At 37.3% G+C, this 8921-nt stretch overlaps 1 non-coding gene across 1 annotated transcript; it reads right to left on the reverse strand.

Moving 5' to 3' along the window:
* Nucleotides 1-448: 448 nt before the first annotated feature.
* LOC142441745 (U1 spliceosomal RNA) lies at nucleotides 449-610 on the reverse strand. The gene has a single exon (XR_012783093.1). It is a non-coding gene; the product is annotated as a U1 spliceosomal RNA (small nuclear RNA).
* Nucleotides 611-8921: the final 8311 nt, after the last annotated feature.

The raw sequence follows: 8921 nt of genomic DNA on the forward strand, positions 1-8921 counted from the left end.
AACTGATGGTTTGGTGGTTACATGTGGATCTGCTACCCACAGGGGCAGCTGTTTGAAACTATCAACTGCTCCTTGGAAGAAAGCGGTGGTTTCCTACACCCGTAAAGAGTTACAGTCTTGGAAAACCACAGGGCAATTCTACTGTGTCTTATAGGGTAGAAAGAAAGCATTATAAAGTGCGGCAAACCTAAAATACTGTGAAACTTTGGCTACTAGGTCATATATACAGGGTTATATTACTCAATCTTTTCAATAGCTATCCGTGAAATATCCCACGGATTTCTGTGCTTAGGTGCCATCGAGTGGTTCTGACTTGTAGTGGCTCAAAAGACAACAGGGCAAAACACAGCCCAGGCCTGCACCACCCTCACAATTGTGGCTATGTGGGATTCAATTGCTGCAGCCACTGTGTTAGTCCATCGCATTGAAGGGATTCCTCTTTTTTTATCAGGGGAGAGCCCTAACGCAGTCCCCACTACCACAAATTATGCAGTTGAGCTTCCCACATTTGGGGAAATCTCAGGGGTCAGCACATCGGAGTCCAAAGTATGAGCCTCGCCCTGTGAAAACCACCTTCGTGATCATGGCATCTCCCCTACCAGGTAAGTATAATGGTCTTCCTCTTTTAAAAAAATATTATTTTAAAATTCATTATTAACTGGGAGTTAATACATCTATCATATCATTGCGTAGTTCAAACAAATCAAGCAGTATTGTCCAATTGCTACCACAATCAGTTTCCAGACATTTTTTTTCTTCTTGGACTCCTTGACGTCATGTCCCTTTTACTCCCCCACCTTCACTGTACCCTGCACTCCCACCAAGACGCACACTCTACGTGCTGTCCTCATGGCTTCCTCAGTCTTGGGCTTCAGGTACCAAAACACAGAAACCATATAACACACCTTCAAGAGAGTGCCTGCCGGTGACATAACACCTCTGAGAGTGTCCTCTTATGAACTACAATAAAACAAAACAAAAATACAGAAAAGGTTGAAACCCAGATCAGGCCCAGCCTGAATCAGACGGGGAGTAAACTAATACTGTTTTAACTTTTCAAGTCAGATTTATGCTTTTGATAGACTCATCTCTCTGACGCACTGTTTAGTAGCTACTTTCCTCCCATAGCACAATTGTGGATAGAAGTGGTCACCGGAGGCTTATTTCCTATGTTGTTCCCACAAATGAATCTTGGGCTCCCAGTGTCATCCATAACCTTCTGCAAACCAGAGAGGGCTTTGTTTGAGCCCCAAACCCATTCTGGATCTATGTGTTTTCCTTTAATTTATTAATAATTTGGAGTTAATACGTATATCCTTCCATAGTTCAATCACATCAAGTAGAATTTTGCAGGTCTTCCTGCTTTCCCTTGCCCTTCTACATTACCAATTATGAAGGCCTTTAACAGGGGCTGCCCTATAGGTCCATAATTAATAATAATGAGCCACTACAAGTCCTGATAACATGCCCAAAGCTTGTGAACTGCAGTCTCACCATCCTCCATTATAAGAAACATTCTGACTATAAAAAACAAACTTCCAAGACAGGTTTTTTTGTGCTTTTGGCAGGCCATGGTATTTTCAGGATGCTGGTGGTATTGTGGGTTACATGTTAGGCTACTAATTTTTATTCATATCAAAATTTTTTTCACAGGGTTGGGGGGAGTGGGGAGGGAGGAGGAAAATGAGCAGCAGATATTAAGAGCTCAAATAGAAGGCAAATGTTTTGAGAATGATGATGGCAACAAATGTACATACGTTCTTGACACAATGGATGGATGGATGGAAGGATTGTGATAAGAATTGTACGAGCCCCCAATAAAATGATTTTTAAATTTTTATATCAAAACCTATAAAATTTAGGAAGTTTTTACATGTCCTGGTTAGTTACTGGGTTACAAGTTCAGTTGCAAACTTCAAAATCAGAAGTTCAAATTCACCAGTAACTCTATGAATAAAATTTAGACTTTTTATTCCCCTAAGAGTTACAGTCTCAGAAACTCACCGCAGCAGTTTGACTCTGTCCTGTATGGTCATTGAGTTGGAATCAACTCAAGAGCAGTCAGTTGAGATGCTACTTTGAATATTATTCACCAGCACCGTAATTCAAATCCATAAATCAAATGTCCTTCTTTATTTAATGTCTACCTTTAATTCATGTGAAACTATTAAGCTATGTACACCTGGCTTGCCTCAGGTGTACATTGTTCTTAATAGTGACTGCCTTGCTCATCAACACATTAAAGAGGTATTGTGCTGTGCAGCAGATTTACCTAGTTCAAAGTGTCATTTTGAGTTTTATCACATGGATTAGAGAGTTAATAAAAAGTGAGAAAGCATAAGGAAGCTAAGAGAAAATGTAGTTGCATACGTTCCCAATCTCAGGACACAAATACTCTCTGCCATCGAAGCAATTCACAGTGACTCCACAGGACAGTTTGTGGTTGCCCCAATGTGTTTTGAGAATGTAACTATATGGGTGTAGAAAGCCTCATCTTGCGCCCAAGGAGAAGTTGATAAATTCAAACAGCAAACCTTGAGTTTCGCAGCTGAACTCATAAACCAGTATCCAACTATGGTATGTTAGCATTTCCTAAATGTTACATTATTATTATTAGTCATTAATAATGTATTGCACACAATTAAAATCATTAGGAATAAAGCACTATAAGGGCAAAATGAGATTATATATGTTAAATATCTGACAAAAACTATTTACCTTATCTTCACTCATACAGTCAAGCAATATTTACTAATGTTTTCCCTTGGAGATAACACAAATCTATAATATGCATTTCTTTCCATATTTCCTACCTTATTTTTGCCTACAAAGTTATTATTGGAAATTCCATAAACTTTTTTTTACCTCAGGTCACAGTGAGAAGAGATCACAGGAACACTGACACATCACAAACTACACACTGTAGTAGTTAATGCTTTCAGTACTTGTAGTAACCAGGACCATCGAATAGACTAACCAGAATATGGCTGCAGATCACACATCCCCACCTGTGGAGGAAAAACATTTCATTTCCCCAAAGGGGGTTTCGTTCAGATTAATGGGGCAGTGTTCACACTCTGCCAGCGTGTTATCAGAATTATTTGGTCATTGGACTTAGAAAAGCATTATAACACATTTCATTTCAGGAAGTTACAATCTTTTTGTCAGATAAGTATAGAAATAAATGACAGCTTCTTACATTCTAGAATTACAATTCAGTTCAATTGAAGTTTTTTGGTGTGCTCTTTTTTAATCTTAGTTTCTTTCCATTGAGACAATCCCTAATGCCCATGTGTTATGGCACAGATCTATTTGCGTGTAATGTCTCCCTCTGCTCCACTATAAAACTGAATATGTTTGAGTACAAACCTTGTGTGCAAAAGGGATCGTGGTGAACTGAACTATAATTGAAGTGAGTGTTTATGCTGAGTCCATAATGCAAAAGAAAATAATAGAGAGAAAGAAAGAATTCTCACTGTTTAAACAGAAACCATCATGCCAAGGCTGCATTTTATCTTTTTTATCCTGGAAATAAATTGAAAGCAATTGGTCCTAGGGCCACCGAAAGAGGAAAATTTAGTAATTTTTTAACTATAGATATTATCTGGTTCTTGCATGTAACTGTACTTAGTATGTGTAAAAGAAATTAAAAGAGTATACTACATAGCAAATTAAGGTTAAAAAAAAATCAAACTGACCTTCTCCTTTTTCCCAAGGAAAGATGGGTCCTCTAAGACAAGCCCCTAGAGCAAAGTGCATTCAGAAAAACAAGTGCCATGATTTCCATTCACAACACTGTTATTTAGCTACTGATAAGGTTGTAAACTAATTTCAAGCATAAAATGTAGGTTTGGAATTTATGTCTTGGATAAAGCATAATCAAATTTCATTATTTCTATGAACCATAGCTTTGTAATCTTTTCTAATTAGATGTAATTACTAGTCTTTCTCACAGCAGGATAACATAGAAGTATAGCAAATACACGGTGACACATATAGAAGTAGGGAAACTGCAGACGCAGACATCATTAGCACACACAAGAGTGCTTTTGTTTTTTTGTTTTTTGACATGAGCCATTCCCTGGGTGTGAACAAATGGGCACTTAATAAATTGTGGTAGGCGATGATAATCCTTTTATAATATTCTTTGTAACACCAGATGAAGGTCCAAGGACAAAAATACTATGCACGTGGAGAACACAATTTTAATGTCAAATTGTGTGAATTTTAATTAGAGCAATCAATTTAGCTGATCAGAATAAGTTACCTTAAAATATCATTATGAAAATGCTAGGGCTGAATAATGTTCTTTTCCACCAGCTACATTTCTATTCTTCTTTATTTCTAACAAACCAATACCTGGATTTTACACAGAAATCAAATTTATATCTTCCAAATTTGGGACAGGAGGATTAAGAATATCTAGTTCTATTGCAGGGTTCAGTTAGTGATTGTCAAATGGGAAGTTGCTCCTATTTTGGCTAATATGTGTTGTTTCTTCAGGATTGGAGTGTGTTTAGGAGCTATGCATTTTGAATTAGAATTGTTCCTGTAGAGTCATCATAGCAAATTTTTACATGGAAGATTCCCTTTCCTACATTTAGAAAGAAGTTTAAAATAAAATTTAGTTATTCATGTAGAGTAGTGTATATATTGTTTCTATCAAAAATTTCTTACTGAGAACATTTTTCTATGTATAACCCGAAAAATCAGTTAAGTGGACAACTGAGGAAATTAGGTTCAAACAACACAGAATTAACAAGCTATTTTACAATTATACAGTCTGCTTATACAATTCATGTGATTCAAATGGGAAAAAACATCAACTTTGAGATATTCATTAGCTACTTACCCTGTTTACAATGAATAATTCAAATAGCTAAATGTTCATTTTATTTCTCCTCTTCATCTTACATTGTGCAGAGAGAAATAATGTTGATAAAAATACTGGATGATTTAACTAAAAACATACAGGCTCACTCTTCAACACTATATTTTATCCTATTTTACTCTGAAAGCCATGAAATTTGAAAATTGATACAAAAATATGACACAATATAAGAGAAACACATACACCCCACCCACCTTGAGGGTTATTATTTTAATTCTAAATTTATATGTTCCAAAATCAGATAAATCATGGACAGGCAACATAGATTGCTCTGATAACCCATGTTTCCTAATAGGCAATTCATAACTTCCAGTTGCTCTGAACAAAACCTATCACCCATTTAAATGGTGACATTTTTCTGCCTCATTAAAATCTTCTGAAATGCTTCGTGTGAATATATTATTCAATTAACCATTGTTTCTGAAGGTATAAAAGGAAGTGATAAATGATTAGGACACCAAATATAATTTGTGATGTCAAAGCAAGATGATTTGCACTCAACCCACCTGTATATTTAGACAATATTGGATTTAAAATCATGGAGATAGTGGGAAAGTTTTATCCAATGTAGTACATTACATGTTGTACATTAAAATATAACTCTTTATGGTTTTGTTTTTACTATACTTTATTATGATTTCAAAAACATTTCTATGAATATGTTGCATTTTCAGGATACTCTATAACACAGTTAAGAGATTGCTATGCAAATAACTTGATAAAATTTTAGGAGCAAGGTAGAGTTCACTGTAATTGGGCTATATTTTCACAATTATGACCTCTCATTGCATCCTTTTTTAATAAATAGTTGAGATCTAGCATTATGGAATCTGCACAGAAGATACATATTACTGACAAGTTATTCCTGGAATTTTGGACTATGCCATAAAATTTAACAGAGAATTTCCAAAGAAGCAATTTTAATTAATGTGATAGCCTCAGCATTTCAATCTTAATATTATTTTTTCTATTAAAAATAAGCATTTCCCCCACAATGAGACATGACACCCCTCATTGGCCCATATCCCTACAGGGAACAACACCGGAGACAGAGTGTGGGAATTGCATCCAATCAGATCCCACCACACTGAGCCAAAACACTAAGGGGGTAAAACAGAACAGAAAGGGAATGGAGCAGTGAGGTCCCCAGGGAATGCTGAAGGTGGACTTTGGGGGCAGGGTGTGGTGCCCCAACAAACTGGACTGGGAAACACTCCTAAAGGCCAACAAACGATCCTTGAACTAACTACAAGCTTTTCTTTCTTGTGTTGTGTTTGGTTTTGTTTTCATTGGTTTGTTGTTGTTTCGTTATATATTGTTACTTGGTTTTGCTCTGTCTCGTTTTTGTGCATGTTATTATCTCCGCAGGTCTGTCTAAATAAGATAGGCTGGATGAACAATCTAAAGGAGAGACAACAACGGGACTGACAGTTCCAGGGGGACATGGGAGAGGGGGAAAGGAAGTGGTGTCAACAAACCCATGGACAAGGGAACAGCAAGTCATCCAACTTGGTGGTGAGGAGGGTGTGGCAGGCCTGGTAGGGCATGATCAAGGATAATGTAACCAAAAGGAATTGTTGAAACCCTGGTAGGGACTGAGCATGATAGTGGAACAGAAGGAAGGTCAAGGGAAATAGAGGAGAGAGCTGGGAGGCAAAGAACATTTATAGAGGTCTAGATAAAAACATGTACATATGCAAATATATTAATGTATGAGGATGGGAAAATATATCCATGTGCATATGTTTATAGGTTTGGGATTAAGGTAGCAGAAGAAAATTGGGCCTCCACTCAAGTACTCCCTAAATGCAAGAATACTTTCTTCTATTAAATTGGCATTCTATGATGCTCTCCTTCCTTGTACAACTGCTGAAGACAAAGTGGGCGAATAAGCAAATGTGGTAAAGAAAAGTGATGATGACCAGCTATTAAAAGGTATAGTATATGGGATCTTAAAAACTTGAAGGTAAACAAGCAGCCATCTAGCTCAGAAGCAACAAAGTCCACATGGAGGAAGCACGCCAGCCTGTGTGGTCACGAGGTGCCGAAGGGATCAGTTATCAGGCATCAAAGAAAGAAAAATCATATTGTGTGCTCACTTCCATGATATGATCGCTGAAGACAAATGGGTGGATAAGCAAATGTGGCGAAGAAAGTGGATGGTGCCCGGCTATCAAAAGATATACCATCTGGGGCCTTAAAGGCTTGAAGGTAAATAAGAAGAAATCTAGCTCAAAAGCAACAAAGCCCACATGGAAAAAGCACACCAGCCTGTGTGATCACGAGGTGTCAAAGGGATCAGGTATCAGGCATCATAGAACAAAAAATCTTACCATAGTGAATGAGGGAGGAGTGCATAGTAGAGACCCAAAGCCCATTTGTAGGCCACTGGATATCCCTTTACAGAAGGATCTCAGGGAGGAGATGAGCCAGTCAGGGTGCGATGTAGCAACAATGAAAAATACAACTTTCCTCTAGTTCCTAAAAGCTTTCTTCTGTCCTACCCCCCACCCCCACCCGCAACTATCATGATCCGAATTCTCCCTTGCAAGTCTGGCAAGACCAGAGGATGTACACAGGTACAGATAGGAACTGGAAACAGGGAATCCAGTATGGATGATCCCTTAAGGACCAGTGGTGTGAGTGGCGATACTGGGAGCATAGAGGGAGGGTGGGTTGGAAATGGGGAACGATTACAAGAATCTACATGTGACCTCCTCCATAGGTGATGGACAACAGAAAAGTGGGTGAAAGGAGACGTCGGACAGGGCAAGATATGACAAAATAATAATTTATAAATTATCAAGGGCTCATGCGGGAGTGGGAAGCAGGGAGGGAGGGGGAAAAATGAGGACCTGATGCCAGGGGCTTAAGTGGAGAGCAAATGTTTTGAGAATGATGAGGGCAATGAATGTACAAATGTGCTTTACACAATTGATGTATGTATTGATTATGATGAGTTGTATGAGCCCCTAATAAAATGATTGAAAAATAATAAAATAAAAGTAAAAACACAAAATATAAAATAAACATTTCATTACATATCAATATTACTAAACTCAGCACAAAGAAATTTAATTCTGTACATAGACCCACAGTCCATGCAATGACACATTTACTTTAAAGGTGAAATATGTCCAAGGTATTTAAAGTTTGTACTTTATAATGGTTTTTTTATGATGGTGAGTTAAAAAACTGCAATTTTATAGAACAAAATGAATAATATCATATCCCTATTGCCTAGTACATTTGGAGCATTTTTAAACAATCCCTGTAGCTGAGGTAGCCTTGAGGAGTATACATATTTATTTATTCCAATACTTATTTACTTCTATTCCCATCCTTCAATAGCAGTAATAACAATGTTTTTCTAGTTCATAAACTAGTTGTCACTTTCATTTTTTCCCACCATGTTTTTGGGGGCTTTTTATTGAATTCCCTTTATGAGAAGTCAAAACTACAATGTAGAACACTGCAGACATTGGGAACACAGAGTACAGGTAATAATGCAAAGTAATCATATGACAAAGGTAACCCGAAAGTCTCAATTGCTAAATGCAGAGTATTTCTCCTGAAGTGTGGGTCTTCTAATCAAGTTCAATATGTTATCAAGGCTTCCCCCCAGAACTCACCTCTGAGTATAAAACAGATACATCATCAGATTTCTTAAAGCATTGGGACACAGATTAATTTAATGGATTAAAAATCAATTTTTAAGCTTCTACATAAAATGCATCTACTTCAAACCAAGGAGTAGCTGTCTTTTACTCTATCTTGTGTCAGCCAGCAGCACATCACAGCATTACTACACATAAAGATACAGCACATATCTTTATTGATGACGTGAATTTTCATATGTGGCTCGAGAAAACCTGGCTTCAGTTACCCCCCCCACTCCCTAGATAATGTTACATGCATTTTTATTATCTAGTGTATAGACCAAGACCATAAATAACAAAACTACTGCTTAGTAGATATGCTGCACAACATTGCTGGATAACCCTTCTTTCTCCATTGCATCAACCTATAT

The sequence above is a fragment of the Tenrec ecaudatus genome, chromosome 2 (genome assembly GCF_050624435.1).
Source record: "Tenrec ecaudatus isolate mTenEca1 chromosome 2, mTenEca1.hap1, whole genome shotgun sequence".
Lineage (NCBI taxonomy): Eukaryota > Metazoa > Chordata > Mammalia > Afrosoricida > Tenrecidae > Tenrec > Tenrec ecaudatus.